Here is a 16,132-nt window from a genome sequence, read left to right on the forward strand (position 1 = left end):
GCATATCTAAGTGATGAGACGTATAAGCTTTTGCATAGAATCAAACGATCTTGCATCAAATTTGGGACCTGTGTTTTTGCTTACGCACATGAAAAATCCACAGGAACCCTAGCCATTAACAGCGTCGCATGTAAATATTCGCACAGTGAATCCCGGCGCAGACAAGCAGCTTCGTTTGACAACCGGCTTTAAGCAGATTTTTTGGGGAACGGTGACACATCGACCAAGAAAAGTATTAATCACCCCTCTCCATATCCACAAAACTGATGCGAAAGCGGCGCTCTTCATATTTTTCTTACGATTTTGATTACACTATGAAGCCTTACCGACCACCAAAGATAAACCGGAGCTCATGCTGCCATTCCCGGTAACATGAAAGGTAAACGAGCTGTTCCAGCTGTTTGTACACTATGATCAGGACAGCTCCTACGTACAATGCGTGCGGCGACCTAGATATAACATAAAGGCCTAATGACTAACCGGAAAAAATCGGCACTCCTGATACAATCGTGGGATACAGGGGACGTATAACAGAAGACCTAGGCATGCGTACATTGAGAGCAGGACAGCTCCTGCGTGCAAAGTATGCGATGACCTACATCATCTTTTGTGTGTCTGCACACACGTTACAGCCAGCATTACTGTTTTCGAAATGCTTTATATTTACGTAGAATATTTTTAGCTGTGCCATGCTCTTGGACATCGTACCAGCGCTGCTAATACTTCGCGCGGAACGAAGCTGCTCTTCATATTCCTCCGGAACATTGACCTGAATTATTCCGACTGCCTATTATTGCATGAGCTTGCACTTTCTACTGTCGCTTGTGTAGGTTGAGTTCGCATGTAAAATGAGCCCATCATTTCAGGCATCATTCTTGTCATCTAGAGTAGCAGGCCGGGTGTTTGACAAGGCAATAAATCTCCAGCACGCATTAAAGAATGCACCTCGTCTGCGAGCATGGCCAAGGAGCTAACTGTACCGCCTTCACTCACACCGCGTCTCGCCGCTCCTGCGGGGGGCGCGGCCTAACTGGCAGCTGAGCCACGGTGACCGCAGGCTCCCTGCCGGCGCGGTAGAGCGAGGACACGAGGCCGCCCAGGTAGGTGACCACTTCGCCACCAGGATGCCGGGAGGCCTGCAGCTAGCGCGGTTGATAGGGCCAGAGTTGATGCAGGAGACGCTTCGTCAGCGCAGCCAAGTTGCGAGGCATTGCTCTTGAGTCACCGTTTCGCGATGCAGTGAATACAACGATCTCGCCTCGTTCGGCGCGCCCCGAGCGCCTGTCCTGCTGCAGGACCTCAGCTGCATTTGATCTTTAGTTTTGATTTGCACGCATGCGTTTTCACAACTACCAACACTTCCGATTTTTTTCTAAAGTTAAAGGTTTCGGGCTCGTCCTAGAATGTTGCGAATGTTTCGTGAAGTTTTACGGGAAAGAAGTTCCTTCCGCGAAAATGTTTCGCCCAAGAAGACTCATACACTTGGAAGTCTATTATTATTATTTAAAATGTTAATATACTTTTTGCACTCATATGTTTGATATAATTTTCCACTAAACAGGTCACTAGCCAATGGAGGCTATCGGTTCAGATAGTTTGTATCTATTTCTTGAGATTTAATTAACTCAATATTGACCGACCGCGAAGGACACCATGGAAGTACTTTCTTCGAAGTTCTTTCGGACAAGGTCATAAAGCAGCCGAATCGGCCACAAGAAATTCCCTCAAAACTGACTGCTATCTGAAAAGATTCATTTGCTTCTCAGTTCCTGCTTTTCCAAGCTTGCTTGCCTGCTCCGTCTATAGGTCAATAAAGCGCGTATGTATACCACAAAAGGCAAACTTAAAACTGAGTGCGTCGTATCCCACCTTTTGGTGTTGTTTCCACGGAAAGTTTATGAATGTTAGAGTTCACAGATTGGAAGGTATGTATGTTGTATTGATGAGTATGAGGATTTCTAATGACATTCCCTTTCAAACAGGCCGGCAAAAAATGCTCGCCTAGCCTGCTTGAATCAACCACGTTTTACTAAATCTATTACAGTCTCCCATTTTGCCGCTCTTTATTTTTGCTCTCTTCATTAAAGCATTTATCTCTAGCTTGCACAATTACCTATGCGTCTAACGAATCCGGTTCTATCAATCTTTTACATGCTTTTTTTAACCAATACATTAAACGTGACTTGCTTATCTCGACCCCTGACCAGTTGACGGTTCCGATAACCACTATGAATTCCAGCGCTTCTAGAAGGCGAATGCTCTCAGTGGAATAACTTCGCATTCCATTACGATGCACTGAGTCGCCTCTACGCCTTTGCTGAAACAGACACATGCATCAACCTACTGCAGATATCTGCTTTTGTGTGTGCCTTTCTTTGCCTTCAGGCAATACGCAAGGCCCTCAAATAGCAGGGCACTGCCCCTTGTGTTATCGTACAATTTTTCTACCCACATTTCTTATTCCCGACTTTCGAAATCTGTATGATTTTTTTTCGTCGTTTGCACCCAATTTCACGTACATGGCGGCGTGACAGTATAGATTGACAAGCATCGTTAGGGACACACGCACACAAAACCCGGTATGTACTACATTAGGAATAGACCTTTCTGCAGCACATTATCATAATAGTGTAATAGCGTTACACAAATTAAAAATGAAGCGAGGAAAAAATGCAAATACACTAAATAGTGCACAACTTACTTTCAAATAAAATAAGAAGCATTGTACATTGCGATGCAAAACAAAACGAAATAATGAATGTTTTGGGGCTAAGAAAAACCTTTCGTGTATCGGTGTGACATACATTGAACCTATGCATGCTGACTTGGTGGACAACAGCGAGTTTTGTTGTGAAGATCGTCGATGTATTTTTGCTGTATTTAGGTTCAAGGTAACGTGAGTAGAATGCGGAAAGCAAGCAGCTGCGGCTTGTATTCTACCAGACTGGGTGATTTTTTTTTTGTCCTGCTACTGGATTGCGTGTCGATAAAATCTCTCACTGTTATAGGATATTTATCCTAAGCTTCCTGCCAAGTGAGTATTCGTCAGAATTAAACCAGCTAATCAAGTAAACAAAAGAGGGGAAGCAAGTGAAATAACTAAATAAAGCTATCTGCTTTGAACCGTATAGTAGCCCTTCAGTCCGCTGTATGAAATTCCACTCGCCTCGTTCGGAGCGCCCCGAGCGCCTGTCCTGCTGCATGACCTCAGCTGTATTTGATCTTTAGTTTTGATTTGCACGCATGCGTTTTCATAACTACCAACACTGCCGATTTTTTCTAAAGGTAAAGGTTTCGGGCTCGTGGCCCATTCGGCTGCTTTATGACCTTGTCCGAAAGAACTTCGAAGGTAGTACCCCCATGGTGTCCTTCGCGGTCGGTCAGTATTGAGTTAAATCTCAAGAAATAGATACAAACTACCTGAACCAATAGCCTCCATTGGCTAGTGACCTGTTTAGTGGAAAATTGTAATTGCAAGACTATTGTAATTTTTTTCGGCAGTACTGGAGTAGCGATGCTCGCAATGAAATTGGTCGAAATGTCTGAGATTTGTACGCTGGACGCCTGATCTTTTCCTTCGGAGATGGTTGTTTTTGCACCACCTGCTTCTTTAATTTATTTTATTTAGGATAATATTTTATTGATTGCAGCAAAAAGCGCAATTCTGCCTGTCCAGGTAGATAAGCTCAAAACGCGGACATTACTTGAAAGACAACTCATTATGTGCATTTAGCTAAATATCTGTTTCCTTATTCCCTTGAGGTCACTGCGGTAATTACAAAACTCCAACGGCGCAATCTAATGAAGTCACAGTCGTTTAGCCGAAATCCTATTACCAGAGCCATATTGGGGTTATGCGCCACGATATAGTACAAGGTCCAGCGCTGTCTCGCATATAGTGAAGCAAGGCTTAAGAATCTATCAACAAGACTCGATTTGACGTCGCAATAAAGCCAGCAGGGACAACTAAAGTCGCAAAACTGCCGCATCAGCGCACCTTTTCTAAAATTACTACAATACAACCGGCAAGAAGACTGAAATGAAAGAATAAAAAAACGTCTGGCCACTCCTTCAGTACAAGTCCCATTTCTAAATACATTTTCTCTAGTTCAGTACACTACAATTGAGTGTGTTCACTCCGAGCATAAGCTGCGCTAGCTTAATTCATCAATCAGTACGCGATCTCTGATAGAAACATTTGAACCCGCCCGTAAACGTGTTTCAATGCGTTGAACATATATAGGAACAACAGAGACACACTGTACGCGGCAGCGCATGTAGCGACATGGCGTGGCATCAAGCAAAGCCCACAAAATACACATCAGCAGCCATGTTCGACCTGTCCACCGGTACAAAGGCATTGCGGGTAATTTTTTTTTCCTTTCTGCGAGAACGATGACGCAACCCAAATTCATTTTCTAAGATGTCTTGGCTGAAGAAAGCGTCACAAAATGACGTTTTCAGCAATGACCGCCATCGACGTCTCGGGGGTTTTTGTGTTCCGCAAGCTTGATACGTTTGGCCGAGGAACCATAACTCTCCAGTATCGGTTTTAAATATGAGTCAGAAGTTCATCATCGGCAGCTGTTGCCTGTACTGTCTCCACTTCATAATCCTGAAGGCCCTTTCCGGCGACCTCCATCCACTCCGTTTTTGCATCAGCCGATTACGTAAACTATTCCTGTAAATTTCCTAATTTCGTCAAACAACCAAAACCTATGCCATAAATCAGTGTTTCGCTTCCCTTGGCACTCATTCTATTACCCTTATAGATTATTGCTCATCTGCTCTATGCATTACATAGCCTGCCTAGCTCTACGTCATCGTCTTATTCTCAACCGGAATAGCAGCTACCACCGTTTGGTAAACCCCTCTCTTCCCTTGTACCTTTGCATTACCGTACCATTAATGCGTCTAGCGCTCGCTATGTGTTACTCAGTTTATCTTCGTACGTGTTTCTCAGTTTCAAACGTCTAACATCATTCCCGCGGAAAGAGTGGCTAGTAGTATACATTACTCAGCGAATATAGAACGTACTTCTCGTAACGTGCGAAAATGTATAACCATATTCTCTCATTGGATAAGGATAGCGATTTGAGCTAGTTGATCTAAGTTCGGATAGGAATAGCGATTTGGGCGAGTTAGTCCAAGTTCAGAGAAGAATCGCGATTTGGACGAGTTGGTTCGGACAGTTCGAATAGCAATACCATTTTTGGGGTTAGTTGATCAAACTTCCATTTGGGCTATTGGTCTAATGTTGGATAGACATAGCGATTTGGACGAGTTGGTCTAATTTCGGATAGCAATAGCGATTTAGGCTAGTTGATCTAAGCTCGGATAGGAATAGCAATTTGGGCGAGTTGGACTAAGTTAGGTTAAGAATAGCTAGTTGGTCGATTTGGTCAATGTCTAGATAAGAAAAGCGATTTCCGTTCGTCCAAGTTCAGATAGGAATAGCGATTTGGGCGAGTTGGTCTGAGTTCGGATAGGAATAGCGATTAGGGCGAGTTGGTCTAAGTTCGGATAAGAAGAGCAGTTTGAACCAATTGATCTAAGTTCGGATAAGAATAGCGATTTGGGCGAGTTAGTCCAAGTTCAGATGAGAATAGCGATTTCGGCCAGTTGGTCTAGCGCTCGTGTTTGGCCTTCTTTCGCTAACCCTTGCTTATTTTCTTTCCGCACTTCGATGCTTCGCGCTGCAAATACCGCCATGTACACTATTGCAGTTTTGTTAGAACGGCCAACCTATCTTAGAAGTCAACAGCATATCATGATAGAAGAATTAGCTTTCCTGACGCCATAGTGGGTGTTTATTTCTCACCTCTCCGTTAGTGCCGAAGTCTGCAGCCGTCATGCAGCGGCAGACGAGCGACAGGTCGCCATCACCCAGCACAGCACGATGAGCCACGCGAAGATCTAAGATGAAATGAAAAACATAGAGATAATATCAATGGACGAATAAATGCAAAATTTTTTCGGCCATATGTGGTTTAAAACTAATGTGCAGCAGGCAGTTACAGTGGTGCTCCGTCGCGCACACTGAAATTGTAAGGAGAAATGAAATAGAGCAAAAGAGTTTCCGAGATGCCGGTTCAACGACAAATGCGAATTTCCACTCTCTTAAAACCCACTTCGACCCGTCCTCTCCTGCAGATGTCCGTACCGATGCCAGTGTTCACGGCATCGGAGCCGTCTTAGCCCAACGCCAACAGGGACAAGATAACTTTAAAGGGTCTGAAGGCGTGCTCGTTGGTATGCATTCATGGTGTAGAAAAACAGCGCTAAAAACACGGACAGAAGGAAGAACACAGGACGACGCTGACTGCCAACGCTTGCTTTATTGTGCGTGCACAAATATATAGCTTGAAATGGAAGGTTGAAAGGCAGACAAAAAAGAAAAAGAGGGGGAGAGGGAGTGGTTTAGATGCCAGTCGCGCTTGGGTCTGAAGGTAAAACTAAATATCATATAATGATTAGTCAAGTATATACCTGTATTCCTTGTCGGTGAGAACGAGTGAAGGGGAGTTGACGCATAACAGACCTATGCGCATCATTGTGAAGGTTTCAAAAGTTCCCCGTGCTCGACTGTCTCGATAACGGCACAGTACCTTAGTATCATCAAGCACCGGCCTGCAGCCGCACTTGGCGCAGTGGATAGCGAGATTGCTTCCATTCTTGTTTTTGACGTTACACGCATGTTCCCGCAATCTTTCGTTGAGACAGCGTCCGCTCTGGCCGATGTACGTTCTGCCACAAGAGGTGGGAATCTCGTAGACGACTTCCTTGCTGCACTGCACTGGGCGCCAGGTGTGATTCTTACTGCAGGAACAGTTGTAGCGGTACGTGGCTGGCGTTCACAAGATAGTTATCGCCTACGCTAGCCACTTCCTCACAGCATCGGAGCGCAACTATTCGATTACAAATCGTGAATGCCTGGCTCTCGTCTGGGGGGTTCCCAAATTTCGCCCGTACTTGTATGGCACGCACTTCTCTGTAATCACGGACCACCACGCGCTCTGCTGGCTTTCCTCACTAAAGGATCCTACCGGCCGGCTTGGTCGCTGGGCTCTCCGGTTACAAGAATATTCCTATGTAGTTGTGTACAAGGCGGGCAGCCTACATCAAGACGCAGACTGTTTATCACGCTATCCAGTGGACGAACCACCCGCCGACCCTGACAGCGATGCCGACGCTTGCGTTTTCTCCGTATCTCAGCTGCTACACTTTGCCGACGAGCAACGCCGTGATGCCACCTTGCGCGCCATCATTGATCGCTTGGAATATTCGCCTTCTGATTCGTCCCTTCACTTGTTTGTTCTCCGGGATGGTGTATTATACTGCCACAACGTACACCCCGACGGTCCTGCTTTACTCCTCGTCATTCCTAAGCACCTCCGGTCAGCTGTTCTCCAAGAACTTCACGACTTACCAACGGCAGGTCACCTCGGCGTCTCCCGCACCTACGACAAGATTCACCAACGCTTCTTTTGGCAAGGCCTTTCCCACTCTGTCCGGAAATACGTTGCGGCATATGATAAATGCCAGCGCCGAAAAACACCATCGACGCTCCCAGCCGGGTGCCTTCAACCGCTCGACATTCATTCGGAGCCGTTCTTTCGCGTTGGCTTGGACTTACTCGGCCCTTTCCCTCTATCAACGTCTGGCAACAAGTGGGTCGCTGTGGCGACAGATTACGCCACGCGCTACGCCATCACCAGAGCACTTCCAACAAGCTGCGCCACAGATGTCGCCGATTTTCTTTTACGCGACGTGATTCTGCAGCATGGAGCTCCACACCAGCTGCTCACTGACCGTAGTCGGACATTCCTTTCTAAAGTCATCGCCGACATCCTGCAGGTCCTGCTCAACCAGGCACAAGCTGACTACGTCTTACCATCTACAAACTAATGGTCTCACGGAGCGCCTGATTCGAAGCCTGATAGACATGCTTGCAAAATATGTCACGTCCGACCATACTGATCGGGACCTTGCCCTATCCTATATGTCACATTCGCATACAATTCTTCGCATCACGACACTGCCGGTTATTCCCCGTTCTTTCTGTTGTTCGGCCGAGAACCCACATTGCAACTGAACACATTCCTTCCATCCGCGCAGCAGACGCCAGCGAATATGCACTTAACGCCATTACCAGGGCAGCTCAAGCACGCAAAATAGCCCGCGCTCGCCTCCTGACCTCCCAAGAGAACCAAAAGCGTTTGTACAATCGACAACACAGAGACGTCCACTTTTCGCCTGGATATTTGGTACTCCTGTGGTCCCCGACTCGTCACGTTGGCCTGTCAGAAAAACTCCTGTCTCGGTACACAGTCCCATATCGAGTGGTGCGTGCCGTGACTCCAGTTACTTATGAAATCGACCGAGTCAATACCAGTGCCTCATCTGCCCCAAATTACACGCCTAAAACCGTATTACTCTCCGTTTACCACCGATATTTAGACGCACCGCGACAGTGCTTCTGCCGCCAGGGATAATGATACATGCATATTGCGTGTTTCTTGTGGACGATGCGCGCGAGCGCCCCGACGAAGAAGACGAACTGCTCCTTGCTCTCGAGCTGTCGGCTGAACTGGCCAGTGCTGCAGTTGTCTTTCGTAAATATATATTGTAAATAGTCTCCAGTGCTTAATCCTTCGTTCGCGTAACAATATGATAGTTGTAATTTAGTAGATCCCAGTGTAGGCCGCAAAAAGTGCTACAGAAACCTTAGAAATCAAAGCTATGTGCCCATGCTTCACGGATATTTTTTTCTCTTTTTTAAGCAAATGTCATGTACTGTAAGCTTATGTAGCCAACGGCATAAAGCACGCCAGAGCAACCAACTCAAATAACCACCAAAGAGCCCTTTCAGCCACGGTACTCATCGCTGTTATCGCTGCTCCCTGGTCGTTACGCACCTGTGTGGTGAGCCTCTCGTTGTAGAGAGTCGCCACGCTGTCGTTTTCCCAGGCTGCAGGTCCGCCGGCACGGGTGGTGCAACTGGGTTGCAATTAGTAAACAACAACAAATCTCATTATAGGTGAGAAAATTGTGAGTGCGTAAACACTGTGTCAATACGAAAGAAAATTCTAACTCTGCAAAAAGATTAGGCACAGCCTAGTAGGTGGTGGCTTAACTTCAGTTGTAACATCATTGACTAGGGGAATGTCGAGGCAGGCCAGCGATTACCACCTCCCCTTCTTACCACCCCCGTCAACTATGTGATAGAGCCCGTTGAACCATCGTCGGACATGCGCCGTCGCGGACGCGACATTGTCAACATCGAGCGCCTCAAACCGTATTATGACCCACTAATAGTGACGAACTGTTAGGTCGCCGGACGGCTCCCTTTTTCGTCCCCGGGGTAATTGTAGTGAAGAAGAGGGACGATGCAGTGGGGCATCCTTACCAGCGCTGTCTAGTGGGTCAGTCTCTCCAGCGCATCGCTCGGACTACCCCGCTCGCGCTCGCGGTTCTTTGAACTGACCCAACGGTTGGCCCTAACGCCTGTGAGCAATAAACGCCTTTACAAGTGAAATGTATTTAATCGCTGTATGGAACCCATTCCTTTCTGTCTAGGCTGTATAATCACTAAACTGATAGATAAGTACGACTTCGCACGATGCAATGCTATATATAGTCTGGGCCACAACCACTTGGTGGTCGAACAGTGAGACTCAGTTGGTCATATGTAGGGACAGTTGTCCTATGCTCTAACTTAGGAAAAGTAGAAGCGTAAGGCGCTGTTCTGTGTTTATCATGTTTCTGCAAATTCTGCATTTGACTGTGTAAATATTTTTGCTGAAATATATCACCAAGTTTCCTACCTCCAACCTGCCTTCTGCTTCCTCAACACCGATTATAACCTTGAGACTTGATCAATTAAGTTCAAGGAGAAAGAAGAAACTTACTCTCTCATTGCATAGTCTCACTCCCTACTTCAAGCGTGTTGCCCGTATTAAGTAATCGTCGTGACGAAAACTTTGTTCTTTTTTTATTTCAGCACACGAACATGAGAAATTACCCACTGCGGTGGCTTGGCGGCTGTATAGTGTTGCGCTGCTAAGTACAAGGTCGCGGGATCGAACCCCGCCAGTGGTGATCGCATTTCGATGGGGGCGAAATGCAAGAACGCCCGTGTCCCATGCATTGGGTGCAAGTTAAAGATCCCCTGGTGGTAAAAACTAATTCGGAATCCCCCACTACGGCCAGCCTCATAATCAAATCATGGTTTTTGCACGTAAAACCCCACAATTCAATTCAACATGAGAAGTTGCCGGCTCGATGAAGAATCGCGAACGTACGAAAGTTTCCCGAACAACAGAACTTCGAAAACACACATGTGCGCAGAAGCGCTGGTGCTGCCATCTTGTGACGCATTGACGCGAAAACTAGAGCGCACATGACTATAACTGCAATGCCATTGTTTATTGCTCTACCTATCTGCTGGTTCAAAGTCAACAACTATTGGCATAGTGCGGGTTTTTTTTCTACCCTTTCTGCGAGAACCATGATGCAACATAAAACAGTCTCTAAAGAAATTGAATTATGGGGTTTTACGTGTCAAAGCCACGATATAATTATGAGGCACGCCGTTGTGGGGAACGCCGGAATAATTTTGACCACCCGGGGTTCTTCAACGTGCTGGGGTTCTTCAACTCAATGCACGGGCGCTTTTGCATTACGCCCACATAGAAATGCGGCTGCCGCAGCCGGGATATCATCCCGCGCCCTCGAGCATTTATTACCCCGGCCTCTCCTCTTTCGACTACCTAAACATGACGAGCAAAGTATATCACTGTTTTCATTCAAGCAACCTTATGAGTTCCCGATGCACAGTTATCAACCCAAACTTTTCTTTTTCCTAAACAGAAATGTTCCACCCATATCGGGACTCACTTCCTCAGGACGCGTAGCTCGAGCTCGTAGAAGAAGGTGTTCACGCCACTGGTCACCAGCCAGGCCATGATGAGTGTGAGCAGCGTGAGCACCGTGCTCAGGGCCGTGGCCGGTGGCACTATCTTCCACACGTGCACGATACTGCAAGAAATCGGCCAAACTGTTGTAACGAAAACATAATACAGTCAGACGTTCTTATAACGAAGTGCTTGGGGCTTCCAAAGTTATTCGTTGTGCATGGTCTCTTCGTTCTAACGGTCGCGCACCGGTTAGCTCACAAAAAGACTGGGACAGAATTATTCCTTCGTTATACAGGTCATTTCGTTGTAGAGGCGCTCAACTGTAGGTTTTTCCCCACAATGTTACTTCAATTCAATGAATCAGAGAAAGAAAGTTATTTCACAATTTGCGGAAAACTATCCGCTACTTAAGAAATATAGTGATGGAAGGGAAATGTAGTCGACGACGGCAAAGGACGAGGTTTCATGAGATCGTAAAATTAGTAAGCACGTAATGGAGTCAACTGACACAGCATAAGGTTTCAGTGAACTGCAGGCAATAGATGCAACTGAAGGTCGCTGGGAGAGACCTTCGAACTACTGTGGGAAAAAATGATAGTGATGATGTTGAATGCGACGATGGTGTTGACGGTAATGATGCCGTTGATGCGTCATTCGTGGCCGAACCCGAAAAGCATGAACGAGTTTTCGGGAACTAGATCCCTGCAAAAAAAAAAAAAGAATCATAATAGCGCTTGCGCGCTTTGTGATATTACGCAGTGGACTGAAGTTGTAGGCAAAAATAATAAACGCATGATACACTATGACTCCCGCATGGTGAATCATCAGTTATGCAATAGATCGTCGTGATAGCGAACCCGCATGTAGCGAACGAACGGTGATAGTGATGAGAAATTCCGGTCCCAAATACCCTCCTTAGGCTTCCATGTAGTCTTCCAGTAAGAGAGTGAAGGCGGGTGTTGTGATCCGTAACGTGAATAGTCGTACCAATGAATAAAAGAACAAAATACGAAAATGAAGCACGGAAAAGGATGCCATGCTGACGATGACGTATTAAACAATGATCCACTCGCTATGGTTTCAAAGTATAGTTTCAGCAAATACAAGAATTAGCGTGTACACTGGCTGCCTTGAATTCTTATCAGGGTGGCCAACATACTTTCCTGTCCCGGTGCACTTACAGAATGGTGGCAGCATCCACGCGTGTAATGACTGATATCAGCCCACCCCATTGTTCTGGTCTGCATCTTGCGCGGTATCCTAGCCTTGGGCAATACAAATCGTCAAACAATACCAACCGCGGTATCACAGCCTTGGGCAATACAAGCCGGTGAAGCTGGCAGTGCTAACGTACAAGTTTCAACGTTGGATGTGCCAGCCGACTGTCTTTCCTATCAAAGCGGCAGGTTCTGACTCTTCTCAACAGCTGGAAGCTGCCTTAGTCGATGCTGTTCATATGATACGCAAGGACATAAGCAAAGATGTGTAATCTGCGTTTTAATAAACTACAGTTTTACGCTCTTTTGAAGGAGAATCCACCAAGTGTGCTAAAAAAAAACCATCACACTTACAGAAATGAAAGATGGTGAGCTACTGCTATAGCGAATATCCTCAAATAGTAAAGGTTTCTCCCGGTCCCGACGACTTCACTATACCGAGGTTCTATTGCATTTGCATTCAGTTGTGCAGTGCGACAATTAGTTTTTCAGACTGAATCGAATAAGAATCGAATAGTACCAGAAGGGAATTGAATCAAATATGAAATGTTTTGTATGCTTTGCGAATAATGTACAGCCTACTCAACATTATCAAGAAACAATTTTTGAATCGTGATACTCACAACATAAGAAACAGTCTGTCATTACACTGCAGATTTTAAAGTATAGCTTATTAAATACACAAAGAGAGCAACTCGGGGTTCTTAGGAGCGCACGGGGAAATGCATTATCATATGAAGTTTCGAAAGGCAGGATTTGTAGGCCAAATGATATCCATGTATAGCTTCGCGACCAAGTCAAACAGATCTGCTGTCTATTGTGAAGAGAAGAAAAAAAACTTTTTTTATAGTTTACTGGTCGCCGCAGATGGTGCCACTATCGTGTCAAGTATCTCGCAATGCAACGTATTCCTATTAATTCCTATGAGAGGACACAGGTGACGTACCTCTAAATAGTACTAAACAATACCCACTGAGGAATTTGTGTCTCAGGAATGCTTTACTGCGAATGATCGCGTAGTAGCCGGAAAAGTCTGCATTTATGAGCGACGCGGCAGGCTTGATTTCGTTCTGTCCACTGTGGATGGGATAAAAGATATATCATTTTTGGCTTCAATTTCATGTTTGACTGTACAGTAAACAAAGCAAAGAATTCAACAACTATTCAAATTATACTTGAATTTGTTTGATAGTGAATTTTCAATTCATGGACCGAATCAAGTCACACAATATTTGATTCATTATTCAAAAGTATTTTAGTCATGAGGCCGATATCAGAACGCACCTCGCTTTCAGGCAGGATGCAAGCACAGGAAATTGTAGATTGACAAAGGTGAAAAGTTTCCAAACCAAAATAACTCTCCTTCGCGTTCCGTCTTTATTTATATTCTGCTTTCATTATTTATATCCTGCATCAACTAATCCAAGAGCAAGCTCTCCTGCTGAAATGTTTGCCCCAGCTGTAACTCATTCGTGACCCGACCACTTACTGTGCATACGACAACTTACTGTCACCTTCGCGAAGCTTTTCAACCAAAGGTATCCTAGGAGTACTTCTTGTTGGATTAGTTGGTGAAACGTAGCTATTAAAAAAGAGGTGAAAATTGACACATGTAGAGAAGTATTGACAAGACTAACTCCCGTCGCTCGTCGTGTCCATACTTCTTTGTATGTGTGTCACTTTGCACTCATCTTTTAGAGCGATAGCTCTTCTACTCCAGATACAAACCCAGAAAACACCTGGTTTCGCAAATCTGACCTTCAAGCTCAGCCACGGTCAAACTGAGACTTAGCCTGCCACTACCGGCGGCTGCTACGTACGCCGCGTGGGTGCCCATATCTTGAAAGCGATCTGCGATGTGTATAAAGTGCGCGGTCGCGCAGGCCTCATCTTCAAAGCGGTTTGCGATGTGTTCGAAGTGAGCCGAGTGCCGGTAGCTTCGTATGGGCTGTGCTTTCGGCGCTTCGCGTTCAACCGAGACGCAGCATGAAGGTAAATTCGCTCGCTGCTGCTGCCGCGCCCAGCAGCGTCTGTTTATCTTGTGGTGCGATTGTAGATGTGCTAGTTGCTCACGGCGCCGAGCAGCGTCTGTGTCCTTTTCCAAAGCAAGCAAAACCGTGCTATCACTCGATAAACTTGGTTTAACCGCGTTCAACCACGGCAATTTTTAATCGCAAACGATGGTATATCAACTCATTTGCCCAACTGTAACCTTGCACTCAATCCTGAAGACCGTGGTAAAGCACAAAGAGTGACCCACCTGTCGTCCTCGGGCATGTGTCGGCTGGGCGCGCACATGATGAAGAACCAGACGGAGATGATGCCGTACACGAACGAGGCGAGCATGGAGAACAGCACGAAGTTGCAGAGCACGTCGCCGCCCCACTCGGTGCGCGCCAGGTCGATGCGGCAGTTGCCCGTCTTGACGTTCAGCTCGACCCAGGGCTGCGTGTAGAGCATGCACTTGCCCATCGTGGTCTCCAGGCTCGAGTTCATGTTGCGGTAGCTCAGGAGCGCGCCCAGCGACGTCCCGATGGAGCAGACGTAGACGAGCACGTGCGTGGCGCGCCACACGTTCAGGTTCCGGTGCTCGGCCATGGTCCGGGGACGGTGGAGGAGTCCGACAACGGGTCAACATGGGAGCCTCGAACAACTAGGACGATGACGCTCTTCTTCTTCTTCTTCAGTGGTCGCTGCTTCCAGCGCGTGACAGTGTCTCACTTCTGCCTTGTTGTCCATGGGCAATCACCCACTGTAGATGAACGCAGCTCAGTTCCTGAGGGCCAATGTTAAATTGTGGAGTTAGCTTTCCTAAACTGCAAACAGTGGATTATGACTTATGAGGCACAGGGTAGTGTAGGGCTCCGCAATAATTTTGACCTTTACCATGCAGTTACGTTTTCGCATTCCGCCTACCATGCTCGAGAACAAGAGCCCGCCAACTCGTGCTGTGGCAACGTCATAGGCTACGTTTCTTATATTTACGGGTTCGCCTCAGCATAGCAGACCACCTAAGAAAGCAGTTGCATATGATAATTAAGCCACGCCATCGGGAAGAAAGCCTGATGCAACAAGATCACAGTTCCCGTTGCTGCTGCTTCATAAGTACACTGCACAAAGCACTACTCGTACAAGAGGTTGAAAATGGCCCACCTCCAGTTGAAGTATGTGGCCTAAATCCTTATAAAAGTTCCCCGTGCGCAACTAAGCAAAGCATTGGAAGGCGTCACAAATAGCGTTACCGCAGTTTGCACGTCCGAAGTAATGCAAATTTAAGTTTCTGAAGAAGAGGATTTAAAAGCTAGAAACCGATCTTAAGACAAGCATGTTGAGATAACCAGCTATTGACGGTCACACAAGCAAATCCTGGCCGGAGTCAGTTTATTTTCTTTTTTTATCGAAGAAATTCAGTGTGCAGAAGCATAATTGATTTGTTGTTTCTTTGGTTCTGGTATATTGCCACCTGTAGTATGTGGCAGTGTGTAAAAGAAGAGGCAGGTGAGGAGACGAAAGAAGTGCACGCTATTACAAGATTCTACAAAACTAAAAATCCAAATGTCGGAATTTAATCATTTGTCCTTTTCGTGGGACAATAAATGGTGCCCCACACGTAAATTAGAGATCTCCATAACAAAATTACGCTGCCGAATCCCACCATTAAATTTTTACCTACACAGGTCCGGTCTGGTACTGTCCCCTCTGTGCCCTACCCGTCAGGAACCCGAAAACATTGACCACTTTCTATTATTTTGTCATCGCTTTAGGAATCAGAGGAAGAAATTCGAATTTTCATTCCGTAAATGGGGTATTTCTCTAACTACTCAAAATCTCCTCTCCTTCGGGGCTTCTTCAATGGGCTTTAGCCACAGGAACATCTGCGTGGCCCTCTGTGACTATATCTGTGACACAAAAAGACTACCCAGTTAATTCTCGAAATAAATAATTGGATAACTCATTAAATCGCTAATTGTTGTTTCGAAATTATTTCAATACCAC

The 16,132-nt window shown here is 46.1% G+C and overlaps 1 non-coding gene across 1 annotated transcript; it reads right to left on the bottom strand.

Moving 5' to 3' along the window:
* Positions 1–989: 989 nt before the first annotated feature.
* On the bottom strand, positions 990–15,053 carry LOC119465026 (uncharacterized). The gene is made up of 5 exons (XR_007463168.1): positions 14,397–15,053; positions 10,900–11,040; positions 8,919–9,000; positions 5,822–5,916; positions 990–1,142 (listed from the first exon to the last, which is right to left on the bottom strand). It is a non-coding gene; the product is annotated as an uncharacterized LOC119465026 (transcript).
* Between the last annotated feature and the right edge of the window lie 1,079 nt (positions 15,054–16,132).

Source organism: Dermacentor silvarum, chromosome 9 (genome assembly GCF_013339745.2).
Source record: "Dermacentor silvarum isolate Dsil-2018 chromosome 9, BIME_Dsil_1.4, whole genome shotgun sequence".
NCBI lineage: Eukaryota > Metazoa > Arthropoda > Arachnida > Ixodida > Ixodidae > Dermacentor > Dermacentor silvarum.